General features: G+C 49.1%; 1 protein-coding gene across 3 annotated transcripts in view; it reads left to right on the top strand.

Annotated features, from left to right (window-relative positions):
* Positions 1-23,948, top strand: part of TASOR (transcription activation suppressor) — a 1,979,545-nt gene that overhangs the window by 320,166 nt on the left and 1,635,431 nt on the right. The gene's annotated exons all lie outside the window — the stretch shown is intronic.

The raw sequence follows: 23,948 nt of genomic DNA, 5'->3' as shown, positions 1-23,948 counted from the left end.
TTACCGCAGTAATTTCACCGACTTTTTCCACTAAGCCAAAAGCTTCTGCCAGTAATTGAGTAATTGTCTCGCCAGCCCATCCCACACTCCCCAACTTTTCAGCCCTTTTAATTTTCGGCTATGCAGAAATCTCTCTCATAGAGCAAAAGAAAAATGACAGGTTTTTATTTCTGAAAAGCCTCTCTGCTACAAAACACCATGGGAGATGTATAAACGTTTTTTTGTGAGCAGGAGGCACACCCTTCTCATCATATAGTTTAAAAATCACTGGACGGATTTACCCCAAGCCAGCAAAATAAATAACTGTGGCAAAGTTGTTTATTTGCTACAAATCCATCCCGTGGTTTCTGTGCTACGGATGTTCAATCGATGCACATTTTCTCTATGTGAGAATGAATGGAACTATGCCAAAGTTTTTTTTTTTCTTCCCTTTAATCACTTTTTGACACAGTGTTCCACTAATTTCCAGTTTGCAGGGCAGGGGCTATATGCAACCGTGAGATGTTTTTTGTTAGGAAAATGTCATCGAACTGGGTCCAATGAGTCAAATGTTGTTCTAGGGTTGTGGAGCTGCTTCGCGTTACATGCTTTGCATGGGGCGACATCTAGTGGTTGGGGAGAGCATTGCATTATGTTTTCAAAGGTAAAAAAAAGGGCATCAACCGGTTCCACCTGTTGCTGTTGGGTAGATTTGTATGCACAATCTCCTCCCCATGTGAGTCCCCCTGCACTTTTTGCTGGATTTATGGATTTTTGGTCTGTTTCCCTGAGTGAGTGGGAACCATTTTCCACATTCATTCATTATTTTACCCTATCTTTTCGGATACTTTATATTTCTTTTTATATATTTTCTTTGGAGTTATACTTTCCTTCAGGTTTTATGGCATCTGTCTTTTGACTTTTTCAGCACACAGCGCACACTGCGCAGTTTTGCGTGGAGCCCTTTGGGCTTCCCCTTTTATTTTCTGTTATAGGAGGATATTTGTATCCTTCCTTTCTTTCCCTATGTTATATCGGCACACCCCAACTTATGTGGAGTGCTGAGAGTCTGAAACTCAGCAGTCCTTTGTCTTATGGCGTGCCTGCCTCGAACCAGTTCCAACTGGGAGGCTGGCTGTCCCGCAAGGACAGCCACCCCCCAAAGTTTGGATGTTACATTACTGTTGATTTCCAGGGTTTCCAGGGTTTTCAGGGTTCCTGGAAAAACGGTGAGGATCCTAAGGCAAAAGACAAGTAGACCACTGGAACAGAAGAACTGAAGAAGACGACCAGAGATGCCTGCAGCATCTTCCAGCGACCGGAGAAGCCTGTTGAAGTACCGCTACTGTCCTGACCCCATTTTTGAATCGGCAAGTGTTAGGTTAGATTTTCATTTTTATGCTAAATCTCCCCCAGCACTTTTTACTGGACTTGTTGATCATTTTCCTATGTTCCTGAGTGAGTGGGAACCTTTTTCCCCACTCGCCGTTTCTTTTACTCTTTTTATGGGTGTCCTTTTTATGACATACTTTTATTTTTAGAGTTCTACCTTCCTATAACATTTTGGGCATCTGCATGTTCCGCTTGCAGGGCACAGCACTTTCTGTGCAGTTTTGCTGAGGTGCCCCTTTGTGTGTGCCCCTTTGTGTGAACTACTCTCCCCAAGGGTAGGAAGGGTACTATTTATCCTTCGTACAGTCCCCATACTGAGATCAGCCCCTTCCCACCTTCCCTCCCACCTTATGTGAAGTGCTGAGGAGATGCATAGTATCCCCTTTCTCACTGCTCCTAACATTTCTGTTACAGTGACAATCTTACAATTATGGCTGGTGGCAGTGGACGTGTTCTACCGACTTGTGTGGTTTATTATTTAAAAGTTTTACTTGCAGGCTGTCAAACCAGCCACGGTAATGTACAAAAGGGTCACCATTCATGTAGAATGGTGGCGTCTTTCTTATTTCGCCATTTTTAGTGTGCTTGTCCTTTGTTGGTCCTCCTAGGTGGGGGAGGTCGTGGTTTGATTTATATCTTTGGCGGGAACACCTTGTGTAGCTCACCGAGAATCCATTGTGTCTGTGAAGACAGGAAATGAGGGAGGAGTCTGAAACTCTGCAGCCTTTGTCTTCTGGCATGCCTGCCTGAAATCGGTCTTAACTAGTTCCATGGACATCACGGATGCGTACCTGTGTGCCCATCAGCCTACTGCATCTGAAGTTTGTGTGGTTCACAATTATGTCGTACCACTTTCAATGCAAGGTGCTGCCCTTCGGCCTGAACTCTGCCCTTGTGTCTTCATGAAGTTGATGAACGCGGTGGTGGGCCTTCTCCGCTTGGAGGGCCACCATATGTACCCTTATCGGATGACTGTCTGGTGAGGGCGGGGTCACCCGAAGGGGTGGTTCACTCGTGCCAGAGATTGGCGGATAGCCTTCATCAGCTGGGGTACTCCCTCAACCAGCGGAAGTCACAGTTGTGGCCATCTCAGGGACTGGTCTTCCTAGTGGTGCGTTGGAACACTACCGTTCAGCGTGTTTTTCCTACGCCCTATAGTCTCCTGTCCCTAGGCATGGTGGTGGGGCACTTTCCTGCCAGCTCGCCCACCTTGGCTGGGTTGTTCCAGCACATTCTGGGCCTGATGGCCTCCTGCATGCTCACTGTACAGCACGCTCGCCTCAAGATGAGGCGCCTTTAACTCCACCTGGCAGCCAGTTGGGATCATGAGATGGGGGCTCAGTCGGACCGTATCCCAGTACCATTGTTCCTACTGCCAGATCTTTGCTGGTGGGTGAAGGCTGACAGTGTTTCATTGAGAGCCCCCTTCACCCGACCGGAGGTTACCCTGCTGGTGATGAGACTCCCCTTTTTCTGGCTGGCGGGCTACACTGGAGAGCTATGTGATTCATGGGGCTTGGTCCATCACGGAAACCCTCTTGTATATCAATCTGCTCGAGCTCGGGGCAGTGGGTCTGGTCCTCAAGGCATTTTTGCCCCTCATCAGGGACAGGTCTGTTCTGGTCAGGATGGACAATTCTACTATGTTTTACCTGAACAAGCAGGGTGGTACCTGTGTTAGGTAAGAATTGGTGCAGGAACACTGTGCGAGACTACACAAAGGCTTATCTGCCTGGTATTGGGTAACCCACCTTTTGGTATAGGTCTGTACTGCACAAGTTGGTAGTGTGACTGAGCAGCCAGGCCTATCTCAAGATGGGTACATGTGAGATGTAGATCTGTGCAAATGCAATCAGTCAATAAAAGTAACCAAGTAAAACTTACATTCCCAAGGTTTCAGTTATAAATATATTTCTGAGGCTTGTGGAACCTGCTTAGATCACATGCTATGCATATGCCGACATGTAGTGGAAGCTGCAGAGTATTACAGTTGTTGTTTTCGAAATTCCACAAGGTACGTCGACAGGGCGTGCCAGTAATACTATCCCTAGTGTGGCGTCCACCGTACCCATGGTCCTTCACGTGTCGGTCCCTCAGATTGTTTTTTTTCCGCCATTGTGAGCGGTCGCATATCGTAAATTCGGCTAACGCCATTGACTTTATCAAAGTTTAAAAATAGTTATTCTTCCTGTCCTTTTTCGACTGCTAAGTCTCGGCGTGGTGAAAAATCAATATTCGAAGGACAAGACGCACCGTCGGACGAAGAAACTTTGGACTCTTTCGGCCTTGGAAGGCCCAACGGGTCTAGGCCCTTACAGTAGGGAGAGTGCGGGCGGTCATATCACATTGTATTTCTCCTCCCCTTCCCTGCTGCCTACCCCAATCATGGATAGGACACAGTTTAAATTTTGCCCATCCTGTAACAAAAACATCCTGTGGATCGGTAAGCACAGGGTGTGTAACCTGTGTCTTAATTGGGACCACGACGAAGGGCACTGTCGGGCTTGAAAGCTCTTTCGACCCAAGACACTTAAAGATCGTAGGACAAAGCGCTGGGTCCATCACGCCATGCAGGCTGAGGCCGCCATGGACGTGGAGGGAGCCTTCAGCGACAGCAGCGACTTTCGGACGATGAGAGTAACGGGGAACTTCCACGTTCCCCAGTGCTAGCCCCCGACCCTGGAAGACAGGCCGGCGGCTCTGTTGTGGGGACCACACCCGGCTGGAAGAGCACCCAATCTCCCCACACTAAACGCATACCCAGCGGCGATTATGTCAAGCACACGCTGAGATTCGGCGTCTTCCTCTGGGCAATCCAAGAGCTAGTTGCCTCATGACAGGCCCCAAAAAACTAAAGACGCTGCCCATAAATCCTCATTTCCCAAGCGCTGAACGTCAAAGTACGCGGCGAAGGCCCTTCCCAATACCGAAACTCGACCTGTGTCATCAAAAACGACTCAAAAGTTCGAAAAAATCATCGTCTAAGAGCTTGGATCATAGGGATAAACAAAAAGACAAGGATACGTCCCACAAAGACAAGGATAAGTCCCTTAAGGACAAACCTCAGAGTGAAAGGCCTGCCACTGACAGATGCCTTACAAGAAGATACCCTGCAGGAGAAAGATACCCTGCAGGAAACTAGTGAGGGCACTTTAAGTGAAGCCCTACACAATAAAGGCCTGCCTACATCGATGATTCTCAGTTCAGCCAAATGGTAAGCTCAGGACATAGAGTAATGTCCAGAATGTCTTTCTTTGCTAACTTCTTTGAAGAGTACCCACAAGTCTTTGAGAGCTTACAGACTACACCTTATTCTGATCCTTATGTTACGTCTAATGCCAAAAAATCACGCATTCCTGCAGATCTTTGACATGCATTTAGTCACAGATGAATATCAGGAAGATACTCCGTACTATGACGAAGAAGATGAGGAGGATAATAATAATGATGATAAGGCAGAGGTTTATACTATAGACTCCCCAGTTCCACAGGATTCACCGTTACCGGATTCCCCAGTGGATGATCAACCCATGTTAAATTACATTTTGGTTAAAGCAGCTGAGCACTTCGGCATTGACACTCAAGACTCAGCAAGACAAAGCTTTTGTCGAATATCCTGGGGGACAAGAAGGCTGCCACCCAGTTTATACCCATTTTGAAGTCCGTCCAAAGGAGGATACAACCTTCTCTTGAAATGCCCAATCAAACAATGGCAGTCAACCCAAGAATAGAAAAGCTATTCCGTCCGGCTCCATCTGACCCCTTGTATATAAGAGGACAGCTTAAACCAGACTCACTGATAGTCACAACTACCCGAAAGAGAGCTAGTACACCCTTAGCCTCCTCCGAAGCTCCACCAGACAAAGGGAGCAAAAAATGATACGCCATGGGTAGGAAAGTGGCTACTTCCGCAGCTTACCAAGCAAGAATCGCCAACAATTCCACACTGTTGGCAAGCTACGACTGCACTAAATGGGACGAGGTTACGACCCTGGCTGACTCTGCTCCTGACCTCTGAAAACCAAACTTGCCCTTGTCGCAGCTGAAGGCAGGGCAGTTCCTGCTTAAAAACAACCTGGACGCTGCGGATAATGCCGGACGTGTTATCGCAGAAGGCACTATCCTTTAGCGCCATGCCTGGCTTCGGCAATCCGGGTTTAAAATAGAGACTCAAGCAACCTTGCTCAACATGCCAATTGAACCTAACATGTTATTTGGCAAAGCAGTGGAGGATGCTTTAAAGTCAGCGAAGGACAAGTATGAAACACTCAAGTCTTTTGGTCAACCAACAGGACAAAGGGGAGGAAACAATTTTTGCCGTTTTCGCAACCAAAATCAAAGAGGCTCCAGTTACAGCCAAAACCAGAATACATCTTGGAATTACAGCCAAGGACAAGCGTCCCAAGCTTATCCTAGAGACCGGCGCAGAGGTCGCGGCCGGGGGAGACCCTCCACTGGCAGGGGTGGAAGAACGCCTCCCAAACAGTGATGCCCCGCTACAGGTCCCCTCCACACCTCCCCAGTCGGGGGACGAATTTCAAACTTCACCCACGCATGGGAGGGCATAACCACGGACAAGTGGGTATTATCGACAGTAGTGGGAGGTTATTGTGTGGAGCTCCTACAATCACCATCAAACCTTCCCTCGCGACAAAGGAAAACGTCAGGAGAGGACCAACTCATCTTGATAGAGGAAGTCAACACGTTGCTCCTCAAAGACACCATCGAGATTGTGTCGTACAATGAGGTAAACAAGAGTATCTATTCAACATACTTCCTTGTGCCAAAGAAAGGTCTGACAATGCACCCAGTATTAGACTTGCACCCTGCAAACAAATATGTAAAGCCTCAAAAGTTCTGCATGACTACGCTGCAAGAAGTAATCCCTCTGCTAAAGCGGTGAGATTACATGGCAACATCGGATATTAAAGATGCTTATTTTCATATTTCAATGCTCCCAGCGCACAGAAGACCCTTGCGGTTCAAAGTAGCGAACCAGCACTACCAATTCAAGGTGCTACCCTTCGGAATAGTCTCGGCTCCAAGGGTATTCACCAAAGTACTGGCGGTGGTGGCAGCGCACCTGCGCAGGGAGGCAATCCCAGTGTACACTTACCTGATCACAGGAGAAACTCCCCATCTTTGCAAACTAAACGCACAAAGAACCATAAATCTTCTCCATCAATTGGGCTTCTTGATAAACGAGAAAAAGTCAAGTCTTGTACCAAGTACATCGAAACAGTTCCTAGGAGCTGTATTGGATACCCAAAAGGCCTAGCCTTGCCATCCTTGGAAAGAATGCAAAACATGCTTCGGCAAATACACCAGTATCAAGCAGGTCTCCAGATAAGCGTACGCAAAGCAATACGATTACTAGGCATGATGGCATTGTGCATTTATCTAGTCCCACACGCGCGTCTGCACATGCGACCAATGCAGGAGTGGTTGGCGTAACAATGGTCTCAAGCAATTGGTCAGTGGGACTAACTAGTGGTTGTTTCACCAACACGGGTAAAAAACCTAGGCTTGTAGTCCAAAGAAAACCTGTTAAAGTGAAAACCCTACCACTAACCGGAGGCGCAAGCGGTTGTCACGACAGACGCGTCACTTTCCGGGTGGGGGGGCTCATTACCTTCAGCACACGGTCTGTGGACACAGGTCACTGCTCAGAACCATATCAACCTACTGGAACTATTAGCAATACTCAAAGCACTTCAGGTGTTCGAGATGCAACTGACGAACCAGTCGGTTCTAATTCTAAGACAGCACAACTCCCATGTTCTATACCAACAAACAGGGGGCACACACTCTCCAAAGCTATCCAAGTTGGCACAAAGAATATGGAGGTTTGCACTCAAATGGGGATATCCCTATCCTCCCAACACGTTTGAGGGTGCTCAACACTCTAGCGGACTCTCTGAGCAGAGATCCCCTACCAAAGGCAAATACACTCAAGCGTCGTAGACCACATCTTCTCTCAATGAGGTTATCCCACAATAGACTTGTTCGCTACAAGAGAAAACGAGCAATGTACAGACTTCGCGTTCATGTTCCCCCAACCAGACTCCAAGGGGAGCACCCTATGGATGAACTGGTCAGGGAAATTTGCTTACGCTCCCCCCCGCCCCCGACTCGTTAATGAGCAGGGTGGTGAACAAGATGCACAGAGAATAGAGGACGCTCGTCCTAGTTGCTCCTACGTGGGTGAGACAACCCTGGTATCCGCATCTGCGCAAACTGGCAATGTGCGATCCCATCAAGCTCCGGTACCTGTTAACCCAACAGTGAGGAACAACGATACACCCTCAGCCACACTCAAGGAACTTGGCTGCATGGCTCCTGAAGTTATCTATTATCATTATCAAACAAGACCCTGCCTTTTACACCAAGAGGTCACTCCACAAAGAGCACTGGAGCTACACTAGCCTTTATCGCAAATGTCCCCTTAGACTGCGTTTGCAAGGCAGCTACATGGAGCTCAGTACATACTTTCACTCAGCATTACTGCATACACCCATTCCAAAGCAGATACACAGGTGGGGCAAGCAGTTCTAAAGCATCTATTTGCAGCTGCTCCTTCTCACGACCCACCACCTTCTCATAACACTGCTCGCTAATCTGTGCATAGCATGTGATCTAAGCAGATTCCACAAGCCTCCGAAGGGATACATTACTCACCGTAATCTTATTTTTGATTCTTGCATCTTCTTAGATTCACGTGCACCCACCCTTCCTCCCCTGAGAGAAAGTGTATAGATTTTATGAGCTTTCTGTCTTTATCTGCTTGGATACAACTGTACTCACATGTCAGAACATAACAATCTGTGGGACCTCGACTCGTGAAGGACCATGGGTACAGTGGACGTCATACTAGGGATAGTATTACTGGCACACCCTGTCGACGTCCCTTTTTCTCCCCCCAGCTTCCACTAGATGTCGGCCTATGCATAGCATATGAATCTAAGCAGATACAAGCATCAGAAATACAATTAAAGTGAGGAATGTATCCCAGTTTATTTACACATCAAGTTTTAGTTGAGCATTATTTAAAAAGGCAATTGTTTGTAACGGTCAAGCAAACTTTGGAATAACATTTCAACAGTCAAAGTTGGTGAATACTCTTTGGAAATACATTTCTCCTACACCCTGAAGTGACTTCAATAACAAGGATAGTATTGCATTTCTATATAACACCAATATACTTTGTGGACTCTGAGTTTCAGAAAGGAAGGGTTAAAGGAAAGATAGAAAGGTTAGAACATAATTTCTTAAAGTAAAGACAGTTGGAATCCTCCAGTGAAATCTAGGTAAGCCTTTCCCAGCAGTAAAAGTGTTCAACAATTTACAACCTATCTGGGACAAGCAAGTGCCTTTAGGGAGCCAGGACAGCCAAAGTCAATTGGACAAAGTCTATAGTTCTGATGTACTTCTTGGATAAAAGTCTTTCACAAAGTCAGATAGTTCAGAAAATCACTGTAGGAACACAAGTTGTTAAGCCTGTGCAAAAGGAAGTTGAAATCGACTCAGAAAGTTAAGCGCAAATTTCAAGTGAGAGAGCACAACTTCAGGCGAGAAAGGAATTGCCCCAAGCCCAAACAGTAACTCCAGTTATAAGAAAAGTGGTTGAGCTGGATTCTGCCTTGTTACGGCCAAGCGTACCCTGGTTCCTGAGCCTCAGTCGTGGGGATAAGATGGAGGACGTCGGGAGGGCTGCTGTGGCAGTACTCGGGAAGGTCGCCAGCAGCTACGGTCTCTCTTCTCTTCGACTCAGCAGCACTACGCGGTTTCAGCGCTAAGCAAACGGCACTGATGCAGTACAAATATCTCCAGTTGGACTTTCCTTGATCCCTCCTTCCTGGGCTGTGGTGAGGGGACTCTGAATCGGGATGTACTGCTTCTGGAGTGTCCTTAGGAGGCTCCTGGAGCTTTTGGCCGGATTTGTTCCATGGCAGACATTGCACTCCATTATGGACACTCGACCCCTGGCATTGGGGTTCTGCAGCAACAGAGAGGCGCAGCAAGTCGGGGATTGCGCCAAAGTGGAGTTCGTCTCGGGGTTAGTTGGTCCCACTAACCCAAGGGAAGAAGTTGTCCCTTCCGGAGCGTCTCTTGTCCAGTCGAAAAAAATCCACACAGCAGCAGGGCTTCACCGGTACTTCGACGTCCAGGAGATTGCAGCCTGCTTCTCTTCACCATTTCTGCTCTGGATGTTTCTTCCAGTGGTTGACTCTGCTTCTAGTCCCAAAACCCTCGCCTCTTAAGCAAGTTTCGCATTCATTCACAGCCTAGGCTGTCAATCACACAGCAGGGTGGCTGCCCTTTCAGGACAGACAGCCAGCCAGCTGGCCAGTCAGGACTGGTTTCGTTCAGGTACCCCTAGAGACAAAGGACAGCAGTGTTTCGGAACCCTCCCTAGCTTCCTGCCCTTCCTGACACACTGGAACCAGGGGCGGGCTTCAGGGCTGAAGTCTGTCAAAGACAAAATACACAAAGGGCTCAAACCTATCTCAACGCACAGAGTAAAAGCCAAGAAAGACCTCACAAACAGAAAATGGCGAAAAAAGAAGCCGCCAGGGGGGCTTTTTGACAAAATGGACACCAATGGATGCTGTACTGCAGCTGAGGGTTCAGCCTGCAGTAGAAAAGCACAATGGTAGTAAAATGTAAACCACTGCCACCAGCCAGTGAGGGTAACACGAACATGTTACCTGAGATCGTACTATCAGGGGCTACGAAGTAACCCCCCCAGCACTCCTTATAAGATGGTTTGTGCTGGATCTACAAAGAGAAAAGGTAAGTAAGATCAATTTCACCTTACTATTCTTGGGAACAGTAGTTCACCCAAGAAAAGGTATGTAAACCTTAAGAGAATTCCAAAGGATTTCTCAGTGACACTGCACTGAAGGTGCTTTGTGTCATCAAAAAAAGCAGATGCCTATGGCGTTTGTCAAACTCCAAAAACAGTAAAAATATAAAATACAAATCAGGGAAAAACAGAGCGAAGAAAATGTCCCACTCACTCAGGAGTTAACATTAAAAAGTACAAAGTCCAGTAAAAGAGCTGAGGGTATCTAAGGTTGGATGAATTTAGCACAGAAATGAAAATTCTCCCTAATACCCCACCCTCTCTGCATGGAGGCAGTATCGATCTGGGAATGAAGGACAGAGTTTGAATTGCAGCAATCTGCCTCCTGGGGACAGCAATGCAGAAGAGGGGACCAGCTCAGCCGCTTGGGGGTTCAACACCTACAAGTGGGAGTTGCACAGTGACTCCTTGTTGCCCCTGTTCCAGCATTGGGGTTTTTACGGATATCGATCGGTTTGCATCCCCCCTGAATTCCAAGTGCCCCGATTTGCTTTGTGGGCAGAATGGGGTCGCAGGTCTCTGGGAGATGCCTTCCAGGTCTGTTGGCACAACCACAGGTGTTATGCGTTCCTGCCCATCCATCTGTTCCAACGGACCCTCAGCAAGTTCTGGGCATCGGTGGGTTGCAGCCTCATCCCGATTGCCCTCTACTGGTCTTCGAGACCCTGATTTTTGGATCTCATGCAGTTCCTGGTGAAATTTTCAGATGACAACTGGGACATCATTCTGCAGGCTTGGAGACCCTCGACACGTTCCCAGTATAAGAGCAAATTGACTAGGTTTTGCCATTGGGCTCGTGACATGGGGCTGGACCCTGTCACTTGTCCTCTAGATGACATGCTAGCTTTTTCAACATACCTGGCTCGCTGTGGAGTTCAGGTGGATACTTGCTGCACGTATTTGGTGGCCATTGGGGCTTACAAGAATTCCCTTGAGCATGTGTTTTTGAAGGCCAACCCGGTGGTTAAGGCCCACCTGTTGGCTAAGATTTTCATAACAATGATCAACCTTCCTGACCTGTGTCAACCCCAGAACATTTTGCTTTACTGGTGGATTCTTTTTCCTAATGCCTCAGTGAATGGGAACCTTTTTCAACAGTCTTTTACTCTTTTTAAGGGTGTCATTTTTTAGACTCTCCATAGTGTCTTTTGAATTTTATCCTCATTGACAACTTTTGGCACATACTGCCTATTGTTGCTGGTTTGCCCTTGGGTGCTCCCCTTTTAACTTTCCCTGGCTAACCTTGTGAGAACTACAGTTCCCAAGGGTACAAAGGATCTTGGAGGGCTTTGGAGATGCAATGTATGCACTTTCTCCTTTTAACTGTACCATTTATGTTACAGGGACAAGATTACCTTTTAATGGCTGGTGGCAGTGAACCTTTTAACTAATGCAGTGCACCTTTACCACATTTCCACAGCCCCGGTAAAGGCACCCAGGAGTGCTCATTTTACTATAATGGCCCATGTCTTCTTTTTTTGCCATTTCAGTGTTTCTGGTTCCTTCCCCTGACCTCCAGGGCGGGAAAATCCGTTGTGTCAATTTTGTCTTAGGCGGGAGTCCTGTGGATTTCCCGACCATGCTCCAAAGTGTCTGTGAAGGCAGGAAGTGAGGGAGGAGGCCAAAACTCTGCAGCCCTTTGTCTTCCAGCCAGACTGCGAGAATCCAGTTCAAACTGGACGGGTGGCTGTCCTGAAAGGACTGCCAACCCCCCAAATTTGAATGTTTCATGGCTGTTTGATTGTCTGGGTTCCTGTATAAAAGTCCGATCCTTGAACCTGAAGAGCTAGCCGACCACTGGAACTGAAACCGAAGAGGGTGATGAAGTAAATGCGGATGAGACAATTTCCAGGGTTCGAAGAGCCTGCTTTTTAACCAGAGCCTGCTGTTAACCTTCCTTCCAATCGACCTGGAGATCACGAAATGGACAACCCCGACCCAGAGCCTGGTGAGACCCACTACACTCATGAAGACCTGTATTTTGAGCCATCCCACATCATGCTGCGACATTACAGGGCTGCAATACCCCAATACCCTGGGACCTCGAGCCATTGTGCGGAGCATGTTCTTCCGAAATCCGAATCTTGCTGAAACTTTGTGGGCATCCTGCTGGACTGTCAGAGATGTGAATCGAGTCCAAAAAGTCCCCTCACCAGAGAGTTGGACCTTGCAAACGATGAGAATCCGATCTATGATATTCTGTCTTCTTCTGTGCTCCTGAAAAGACGCCAAATCCACAGAGCCGCATCCAGCAGCGAAGAAACCCTTGCCTGAAGCCTTCTGTGTCGATCCTTGCTGAAAAAGCCCATCCAGGGTCCTGGCCTCTGTCCTCCTGACGAAGAATGAAGTGCCTGGGTTTTTGACTTATTCTGAAGTCCTCCTGCTGAAAAATTATCTTCTCTGCTGGGGTACCCTGCTGGCTTGGATATTTACTTACCTTAAGTCTCTTGTGATTCCTGTGTAGTTTTGGGGTGTTTTCTGTGATTGGGAGGCCTCTCGGCCAGTTCACCCAGGCCCACTGCTGGAATCCTCCTAGGGTCTCTTCTGAAGTTCCTGAACTCTCAACTAACTAAAGTAAAATACTTACTTGTTTGAACAGTCTTCCTCTGGAACTCTGAACTTTTCCTCCCACTGAGTCCTACTTATAGCTGCCCCCTAGACCACTGGGGTCCCTCTTCTGCCTCTGAGAGATTGGATGTATTAGAATTGGGAAGGGTTGGATACTTTTAAGGGGTCTGCCTTGAAAAGAAAACCAAGTATGTTACTTAAATGAATTCATTGGTAACTGTAGCTCTGAGAGTGTATAGTTACAAAAAGGTATTATTTACCTTAGATATGTCTTGCCATTCTGAAAAATATATATAGGATTTACTTACCTTGAATAAGCTGTGTGCCTTCTTAAATAACTATTCTCAGTCTTACTTTCCTTAAACTGTCTCGCCTTTCTAACAGAGAGTAGATAGGTCTGCTTACTCACCTGTGAATTGGGTTCCGCTCTTCCCAAAAGTGATGCTTTTGGTTTCACTTTATTATTCCTGTTAGGAACATTGTATGAGTTCCGCTAATGAATGGTCTTGCTTCCCCTGACTTGCTGTTAGCCTGTCCAGAATAAGTCTGCCTAAGTTGCTGGTAGCTCCTTACAAAAGTATATAATTTTTACTTACCTTGCATAGCTGTGTGCCATCCATAAATAAGTTAACACGTTCTTGCTTCCCTTAGTCTGTGAACTGAAAAGCAACTGTAATTGAATATTACACAAAAATGTCTTACTAACCTGGTATAAATGTTGTATCCAAAACTTAGTTAAAGTTTGATACTGTTCCTAGAATCTGTGTTTCACTAGTTCAGAAAATTATTTTGTCCAGTTGAATTACTATGTGATTTCTTGCTGAGCGTTACGGTACAACTGCTAGGGTCTACTACCTTGTATTACTGTAAGTAATCCAAAAGTAACTATTGGCTTTGACTTCCCTAGAACTACTGTTAGGTGTTGCTTTGGTCTGTGTACCAGCAGGCATAGTGTAATGTGATGGTACCTATTTACCCAAGATTTACCTTGGTCTGCTCTTACTTAAATTAAACAATTTATGTTTGCAATACATAGTGTTTCAGTGTTTCTTTGGGCCATTTGTATTACAATTTGTTTGCACTAATTCTACAACCCTCTCTCTCTCCTAAGATAAGCCTGGCTGCTCAGTCTACGCTACCCTGAACTCTGGTGGAACAGCCTTATACCAAAAGTGGAGTCTTGTACTGTCTTAGTTGTATGGGTTTGATAAAGTCCATGGTAGGGGTTCAGAAATACTGTCCTAACACCAACTTAAGGGGTTGTCTACGACAAGATCATCTTGCGCACTCACCCAAACTTCTTGCCCAAGGTGGTTTCTCCATTTAATCTGAATCAAGAGTTCTGCCTGCCGGTGTTCTTTCCGAACCCACAGTCAGAGGCAGTGAGGGCCCTACATTCCTTGGACCTCAAGAGGGTCCTCAAGTTCTATCTCTGACTAAATCCTTGAGGAAGTCTGAGGCGTTGTTCGTGACTTTTGTGGGCTCCTCCTCCGGCTCTCAGGGCTTCAAGGCTTCCATCGCCCATTGGATGGTTCAGGCCATCTCGGAGGTGTATATGGCCATGGGCAAACCTGTTCCTGAGGGGATTCATGCCCTTGCGGTCATAGCCAAGGCCACGGCCATCGCATTTCAGAGACATGCTTCTTGGGATGTCATCAGCAAGTCGCCTACTTGGACCACGCCGTCCTAGATATGAGGCAGGTTATCACAGCTCCACCCTATGCTCTTGTTCGGTGGAATCAGCCACAAGGATGGAGGAAAGGGAACGGGATGTACGAGTAATGAGTTACTCATAGTCCCCTTTCGTCCATACGTCCCACCCGCCTTCCACCCGCTAGTATGCCAAGTGTTAGGCAAGAATTGATGTAGTAACCTGGTGGGAGACTACACAACCGTTGTCCTCTTGGTATTAGGTAACCCACCTATTGGTATAGGTCTGTACTACCCAAGTTGGTAGTACGACTGAGCAGCCAGACTTATCTCAAGAGGGGTAAATGTGAGCTGTAGCATCGAAATGCACCAATACAATTTTCCAAATAACACTTACACTCAAGGTTTTCTACTAAAATAATTAATTATTTAATGGTCAGTTTTAAATAAGCTTTCGTGGGGATTGTGTCCTCCGATGTGTTCCACATCTATGATAGTTAATGGTGCTGCTTCAGAAAATTTTTCAGCGTAGGCCTCCTCTGTCGATGACCTCGATATGTTGTCCCTAAAGGGCCTCCGTCGAGGGTCGATGTCACTGGATGTTATATATAGGACGCACAGCGCCCGTAGCCTCAGTTCCATTTTTTCCGCAAAAGTGTTTGCTTCAGAATCTCGGCCCACTCGATTCTTCTATTTCGAAAACAATGTCATCGTCTTCTACCCCGAAGTCGGGCTTTAAAAAATGTCGGGACTGCGGTTCGAAAAGGTCCATCACGGACCCGCACGACATCTGCCTCTGGTGCCTCGGAGAAAGCCACACCACAGACTGTGATGACTGTCCCTGACATCGAAGGCCTTGCGGGAGCGGAAGAAGAAATTAAAGGTAGGTAGGGTGTCTAAGCCCCATAAGTCGAAATCTGCTGGACTTTCGACTGCCTCCTCGAAGGGCAACTCAACGCGTTGGCGAAAGTCCAGGCGGTCTGAGTGTTTCGCACCAGTCCTCTGCCTCTTCGAGGCATTCTCGGAAGCCCATCACCGGTCGCCTTCTCTGTCCTCGTCAGAGGACTCTACCAGTAGGCGGTTGACTTGTCCCACCAAGTCTTCGTCGCCGGCCGAATGGGATGCATACCGCCAGAAGATAATGGCGATTTTCGAATCGCAAGACACTGTTCAGTCCGCGCCTTCGAAAGAAGCTGGCAAGGATAAGGCTTGGTCCACCACTCGCACACCTACGGGCTCGGGTGGTCCGCGCGATCATTGGGAGCCGTCTAGGTCCCGCTTGGATAAGGAAGATCGCCGTAGCCGTGCCAGATCCAGGTCCCGGTCCTCGACGCCATCAAGACCTTTGGAACCTGTGAAGCCTTCGAGGAAGGCATCAGCGATGTATCCGTCGAAGGGCTCTCTCGGGGTTCCGGCCTCGAAGAAGTCATTGACTCCATCGGCGCCGTGTCCGTCGAGGGACGCTCTCGGGGCTCCGCCCTCGAAGAGGTTGTCGACGCCGTCGGCACCTTGGTCGACGCCGATTCCCTCGGCGCCTTTGCCGGTTGTGGAAGATTTGCCGGAGGTTTCGTCGGAGGGCTCGGGGAAACTGAGGAAGGCTCTCAATAAGTCTGTGTGGCCTTTTTTTAAGCCCTTCTCTGTTCCTCCACCCATATTGGATTTGTTCCAATATTTGGATATTTCGGAGGTGGAAGAAGGGACTGATGAGGAGATGGTTGTGCCTCTTGATGTCCCTGATGACCTTTTGTCTGGTCACAGTCAGATGGAAGAACTCCGTCAGTCCTTGCATGATGCCAGTGGTCTTGACACCTCTCCGGAGGTGGAGTTTGGCAGGCCTGAGCCTGGGAAACATGCCGAATCCTCCTATAGGCGTCTCATGTCCAGGGTGACTGAATACTTGGGGTGGTCTGCTCCACCTGTTGATTTTGCTCAGGATGATCTGACGGACAGCCTGGACCAAGGTCCACCCACTGACACGGTGTTGCCATTTAACATGGCGTCGCATAGAAGGGCGGCGGCGGATTGGACTGCTCCAGAGAGTCTCCAGGCAGTTAATAAGTCTCTTAAGAAAAAAAAACGCCCAGCCAGTAGTGACCCCTGCTACTTGTCGACGCACCCTACTCCGGAGAGTTTGGTGGTACTGGCGGCGACGGCCCCCGCAAAGCAGGCTGTGTACTCTACCTTCGCTCCTGATAGGGACGATGAGCGCTTTGATGGTTTGGCGAAGAAGGTATTTTCATCTGGGGGTATGTCTTTGAAGGCAGCCAATGTTTGTGCCTTGGCGAGATTCACTTGCACTCTGTGGAATTGTGCATCTTTGGCGGTTGAGCATATTCCCGAAGGGTAAGAACGTGATGGTTTTCTATCCCTCGTGCAAGACGGCAAGGATGCCATGTGTGAATCTGTTCAGTCGGGTCTGGACATGGCAGACTGTCAGCCGGTCCATGGCTGCGAGCACCGTGAAACGCAGGTTTGCGTGGTTGCGGAAGTCTGGGTTTGCGCCTGATGTACAATCCCGGCTTCTCAACATGCCCTTTGATGGGCTCCATCTGTTTGGCAGCAAGGCTGACGAGAGCCTTGAGAGGTTGCAGACCTCCAAAGCTGCAGCAAAGTCTTTGAGCGCTGCAGTCCGTCAAACCCTGCCTTTTCGTCCTAGGGGACAGCAATGAAGGGGAGGTTCCGTTCGGTACTATTCTACCTTTGGTAGATCGAGAGGAGCTGCCAGTCAAAGGGGCCACCGGAGGAGTACCAGAGGTGGTAAGCAAGGTTCTTGAGGTGCCAAAGCCGCTCGGGCAGTTGCCTCTTTGCCCTCAAGCACTGCCACGTCCGCTCAGTCATGAGGCCATGTCCCATGGTTCGCCGGTTGGGGGCAGACTTGTGCAGAATCTTGGAGAATGGCGAGCCATTACTTCAGATGTGTGGGTTCTGGAGATCATACCCCACGGCTGTCTTCCTTTCCGGCAGAGGCCTCACGACAATCCACTGGGGAAGCTCTCTTTAAAGCATCCGGATCTGCTCCTTGCGCAGGAAATCCTATGCCTGCTGGAGAAAGGCGCCATAGAACTGGTACCTGTAGCGGAGAGGTACAAGGGATGGTATTCCCCTTATTTTTTTATCCCGAAAAAGGACAGGGGATTGAGACCCATCATGGACTTGCATTGGTTGAACAAGCTCCTCAGAAAGGACAAGTTCAAGATGGTAACTCTTTCTCAAGTCCTCCAGGCCCTTCAACTTCAGGATTGATTGGTGTCTCTCGACCTCAAGGATGCTTACTTTCATGTGCCGATTCACCCCAAGCACAGGAAGTACCTGAGGTTCGCGGTTGGCGACTCGCATTTTCAGTTTCGGGTCCTGCCGTTCGGATTGACCTCCGCCCCGAGGGTCTTCACCAAACTGATGGTGGTGGCAGCGTATCTCAGGAAAGAGGGGATTCACGTCTACCCCTACCTGGACGATTGGTTGATCAAGGCGCGCTCTCCCGAGCAAGCTCTGGATCATCTGTCCGTCACCTGCCACTCCCTCCACGAGTTGGGCTACTCCCTCAATTTAAAGAAGTCTCATTTGACACCTACCCAGCGGCTCCAATACATCGGAGCAGTGCTCGACACATCCCTGGGGCAGTGTTCGCCTCCCCAGGGGAGGGCTCCTCACATTCTGCAGAAGGCGGTCAAGTTTCAACATGCCCAGAGTCTCCCGGCATTCGAGTTCTTGAGGTTGCTCGGCCTCATGCCACCGTTCAGATTCCGCCCTCGGTCGCCCAGGATCTTCTGTGGTTGGCCGTCAAAGGCAATCTGATGAAGGGTGCTCCATTTTGGCAACCACGGCCGGAGGTGCCGATTGTGACGGACGCATCCCTCACGGGTTGGGTAGCTCATGTCAACGAGTTGACAACCATTCAGAGTCCAGACTCCACATCAGTTTGTTAGAGCTGTGGGCCGTCAGGCTAGCCCTGAAGGCATTTCTGCCGTCTGTGCGGGGGAAGAATGCCCTGATCATGACCGACAATACAGTGGCCATGCACTACCTCAACAAAAAGGGGGGGGGGGCAGGGTTACTCCCGTTGTGCAGGGAGGCGATGGAGCTCTGGTTCTGGGCCATCCAGCAGGAAATTTTGATCTCGGCAGTTCATCTGGCCGGAGATGAAAACGCGGCGGCGGACGCTCTGAGCAGGCAGAGCACAGTCTCTCACGAGTGGGAGCTGGCTCAGGAAGTTCTTTTGGAGATCTTCGCCCTTTGGGGAACCCCAAAAGTGGATCTCTTCGCCACCAGTGTCAACCGGAAGTGCGAGAGATTCTGCTTGCGGGAATTTCCTCTAAGAGAAGCCTTAGGGGACGCGTTCATAGTAGAGTGGTCCTTCCCACTGCTGTACGCGTTTCCTCCAGTCCCTGTCATTCCGCAAGTGTTGAGGAGGTTACAGAGGTTTGGTTCCCAAATGATCCTCATTGCTCCGGCATGGGCCAGGAGAGCGTGGTACCCGGACCTTCTAGACATGTCCATCTGCCCTCCACGCCGTCTTCCCTACCGAGACGATCTGCTCTCACGGGAGGGGGGTCTGGTTCTCCATCCAGAGGTCAAGTCTCTCAGCCTTCATGCTTGATATCAGAAAGGTTGAGGTATAAGGATTGGTACCTCCCCGAAGACGTGATGGAGGTGTTGCTTTCGGGCAGGCGGCCCGCAACGAAATCCCTGTACCGTTGCCATTGGAGAAAGTTCTGCGACTGGTGCAGGGTACAGAATGTGGATCCTTTCCAATGTTCCATTCCTTTGGTTTTGTCTTTCTTGCTTTCCTTAGCCCACAAGGGCCTGCAAGTGGGTACCGTTAAGGGTTACCTGGCGGCGCTGTCTATATTTAAGCACTCGTCTGTGGAATGTTCTTATTTTAAGATTCCTTTGATTTCACAGTTTCTAAAAGGGCTAACTAATGTGTTTCCACTGTCGCCTTTCCAGGTCCCGGGATGGGATTTGAATTTGGTTTTAAAGTTGCTTATGGGAGCTCCATTTGAGCCCTTACATTCTTGTCCATTGCGACTGTTATCCTTTAAAACTGTATTTTTAGTTGCGGTTACTTCCTCACGCAGAGTGAGCGAGTTGCAGGCACTTTTCACCAAGCCACCCTTCACAGTGTTCCATAAGGACAGGGTTGTTCTTAGGGTGCAGCCTTCTTTTCTTCCGATGGTTGTGTCGGAATTCCATTTCAGCAGAAGGTAATTCTTCCGGCATTTTATCCTCCTCCACATCCTGGTAAGGAAGAGGAGAAGCTCCATAGGTTGGATCCTAGGAGAGCTTTGAGTTTCTATCTCTCACGGATGTCCCGGGTCAGAGTGGACGATCAGCTCTTTGTTGGTTATGCTGGAAGGCGTTTAGGTCAGGCTGTTTCCAAGCAGACCTTGTCCAGATGGATCATTTTTTTTTCTTCTTTTTTTTCAATCTTTCTGTTGAGTTTTATACATATTACAACAGGAAAATGAGAAACAATTCAACTACCCCCCCTAGTCCCTCACCCCTCCCCTCGTCTCCAAGGAATACCGGCAATCCAATGTCCCTCAAAGTAGCAACACTCCCAAAACTCCCCCTCCCCCCTATTCCCCTATCCCCACCCATGCCCAGCCACCCCTCCAACACAGCTCATCCGGCTTGAAAATCTAGCAACTTAAGTCTCGGAGGTCGCCATTGCTCCCGAAAGTCCCCCTTCAAATAGTCCAAAGTCTTTCCCCATTCCGCTGCAAAATCCCCCAACTTATTGTTAGCTGCAAATGTGGCCCATTCTAAAGACACTATTTCCCACATTTTCCTCAACCAGTCTTGTTCCGTCGGAATCTCGGGGCTTTTCCACCTCTGGGCAATAAGGGCCATCGCAGCCAATATGAAGACTATTTGAGCTTTGCGTTGTCCCCTTCTCATCCCACCCTCCCCCGATTCCGGACCTCTGCCCAAGAGAATCACCCGAGGGTCCTGGCCCACACCTTCCCCAGGGGCCTGGGCCAGAGCCTGCGCGACAACCACCCAGAAAGACTGGATAGCCGGGCAATCCCACCAAATATGAGCTACTGTCCCCTCTTCGCCACAGCCTCTCCAGCACCTATTTGAAACCCCTGGGTAAATTGCATGCAGACGGGCCGGCGTGTAATGCCAACCAAGCAGATACTTATACCAGGCCTCCTGAAGTAGAACAGCCCTAGCCACCTTCGGAATCATCCTCCATAGTCGCACCCACTCCTCCAATTCTACCACCTTACCAATCATCTCCTCCCATCTGAACATATGTCCATTTAGTGATCGGGCCCATCGCCTCTAGCAACCTATAAAGATCCGAAATCAACCCCCTGGATCCCCCATGTGCCTGTAAATAGATCTCAAAAGGAATCAGTTCACGAGTTGCCGCTGTACGAATCTCCGTAGACGTCACTCAATGTCGGTGTTGGAAATACCGGAGCCTTTCCCCCTCGCCCACACCAAATTCCTGTTTACAATCCTCGAAGGATTTTACTTGCTGATTACAAAACAGGTTCCTAATGACCCTACATCCCCCTTCCTCCCACTGCTGGAAAGCCCCCTTTCCCAACCCCGGAGTGAAATCCCCATTATTAAAGAGGGGGGTGAATGGTGACGGGAACGTGGTAATACCCAATTTCCTCACAACTCCATCCCATATCTCCATCAGGCCCTTTGTGATACTGCTTATATAGATATGCGCCGGTCTAAGCCTACGCAGAAGCCAGAGTACCTCACCTAAATGGTGCCGAGCTACTGCTCTATCCATCGTAACCCAGTGCTTAATATAATCTGCTGAGAACTACTCCCTAATTACCCGCAGCTGTGCCGCCTCGTAATAGCGGCGGAAATCTGGCAAAGCCAGTCCTCCCCTTCCTCTTGATGCAGTCAACAGTCGCTTAGCCAGGCGCGGTTTTTTGCCGTCCCAGATAAGTGCACTAGCTACTCTGTTCAGTTCCCTAAAGAAGCTAGCCGGGATAGCCAATGGAATAGCTTGGAACAGTTGGAGCAGCCGCAGGAGGATCACCATTTTCAGCGCCTCGCGCCGGCCAAGCCACGATAACCTTATAGAACTCCACTTCCTGAGATCCTTTTTAATTGTGGTCAAAAGGGGAAGATAATTTGCCCCAAACCACCCTGATAATTGAGGAGTAACCTTGATCCCTAGATACCGTATCCCTCCCGGGCTCCACGTAAAAGGTGAAGACTCCCTCAGGGCTGTGGCCTCCACTCCCTCCAACGAAAGATTTAACACTTCAGATTTCTGAAGATTAATCTTTAGGCCTGAAACCTCCCCAAATTTGGTCAGGAGCACCATACACGCCCCAATGGACTTTCTTGGGTCCGTCAATGAGAGTAACATGTCATCCGCGAATGCTACCACCTTTTGCTGCTGCTCCCCAAAGAGGACACCCCAGAAATCCACAGCCTCCCTCATCGCCACCAAAAGTGGTTCCAAATACAATGCGTATAACAGCGGCGAGAGGGGGCACCCCTGCTGCCTACCCCGGCCCAGCTTAAAGGAGCGTGATACCATGCCATTCACCACCAAACGCGCCACGGGAGCCCAATAATTCGCTTGCACCATACGTATGAACCTCTCCCCAAACCCCATTCTTGCCATTGTCAGAAACAGAAAGGACCACTTCACCCGGTCGAAAGCCTTCTCAGCGTCCAGCGCCAAGAGGATCACCGGAGTGGAGGTCTTCTGCGACTTCTCGACTAGATGGGCCACCCGCCTAATATTTGCCGTTTGTTGGCCCTGAATGAACCCCGACTGGTCCTGATGGATTAGCGTAGGCAGGAATACCTCCAAGCGCTTAGCCAAAATCTTAGTATAGATTTTCGCATCCAAATTAATGAGTGCTATGGGTCGGTAGGAGGTACAATCCTCCGCGTCTCTCCCTGCCTTGTGGATTAAAGACATTTTTGCCTCTTCCATGGACGGGGTAGTGCCAAGTATGAAATTAATTTAATAATTGTGCTAAATAAGGGGATAAGATGCTGGAGAAACCTTTATAAAAGGAGGCCGGGAATCCGTTGGGTCCCGGCGCTTTGTTATTGGGGAGAGATGCGATAACAGCACGCACCTCATCCTCTGAAATAACCTGACCCAACGCCTCGGCATCCTCCCTGGAAAGACACAGAAGGAACAAGGTTCCCAGAAAATCCCGCTGAGACCGAGAAGACGGGTCCTGTGGGCTTCATAAAATCTGACTAGACGCTCCGCGATGTCTTCCGAACTGGAAAGTCCCCCCCCCCTTTAATCTTTTATGGCCGTGATCGCATTTCGTTCCCTGTTCCCCCTTAATAACCGTGCCATCAGAGAGTCCGCCTTATTCACCTTTGCATAATACATCTGCCTTATCCTCAACATCGCCTCTTCAGCCTTTTTAGTCCTTAAAACCCTCAATTGCCCCTCGGTTTGCCTATATTCCCTATAGGCATTCCTGGAGGGGGCCTCCCGCAGCCTCACTCTTGCCGCCTCCACCTCACCCTCCAGTTGAGCCTCCAACAAGCGCAGCTGTCTGTTCCTTTCTGCCTTTAGAGCGATGAGGTCTCCTCTCAGGGGGGCCTTAAAAGAATCCCACCATATACTGAGGCTCGTATCTGTATCGTTATTCCGTGCAAAAAAGGATCTAATGCAAGTGGTTAGCTCCTCCCTAATCACCTGGTCTCTCAAAAGTTCCCCTGGAAAACGCCAACTCCAGATCTCCGGTCTTGGCCTACCCAATCGCAATTTCATCTGCACCACCTTGTGATCCGCAATACCCATCGGGCCTGTCTCTACCTCTTCAACCCCTCCCACCAAACTAGCGGATACCCAAATGTAATCAATTCTCGATTGGGATCTGTGTACATCCGACAGGAACGTGCGACTTCTTCCTCTCCCCTCAACACCCTCCACACATCTTTCAACCCTGCTGCCTCGAACCGTTTCCTCTGTTGAGGAGAAGCCACCACTCCCCCCTCCTCCGCCCGCGTGTTGCGTCCGGTCCAGCCGTCTGTCCCATGCAGATTAAAATCTCCCATTAGGACAATCTGCCCTCTCGCAAATCCGTCCAAAGCCACTAGAATCTCCCTCAAGAACCGCTCCTGTCCCGCATTCGGAGCATACACCAAAGCAATGGTGTATGTGGCTCCCTTACACTCCCCCCTCACCATGAGGTATCTCCCATTTTTGCCTCTAGGGACATCTTGAACTTTGAAATCCGCCCCTCTACCAAACGCCAGAGCCACCCCCCCCCCTCTTGGTCGGACCTGACGCAAAAAGGACCTGCGGAAAGCCTTTCAAACGCAGGCGGCCCTGATCAGCCCGCAACAAATGTCTCTTGCAGCGCCACAAAATCCAGGGGATGCGTTTTAACAAAACATTCTAATTTCGCCCTCTTGAGGATGGAATTCAAACCCCTCACGTTATGCGTTACCCACCTGAGAGCAAAATTATGTCCTGCCCCTCCTCCGTTAGCCCCCCTCCCTGCCCCACTTCCCCATCACCCCC

This window comes from Ambystoma mexicanum, chromosome 2p (assembly GCF_040938575.1).
Source record: "Ambystoma mexicanum isolate Mex_15411 chromosome 2p, UKY_AmexF1_1, whole genome shotgun sequence".
NCBI lineage: Eukaryota > Metazoa > Chordata > Amphibia > Caudata > Ambystomatidae > Ambystoma > Ambystoma mexicanum.
This window is presented reverse-complemented; position numbering and strand designations above follow the sequence as displayed.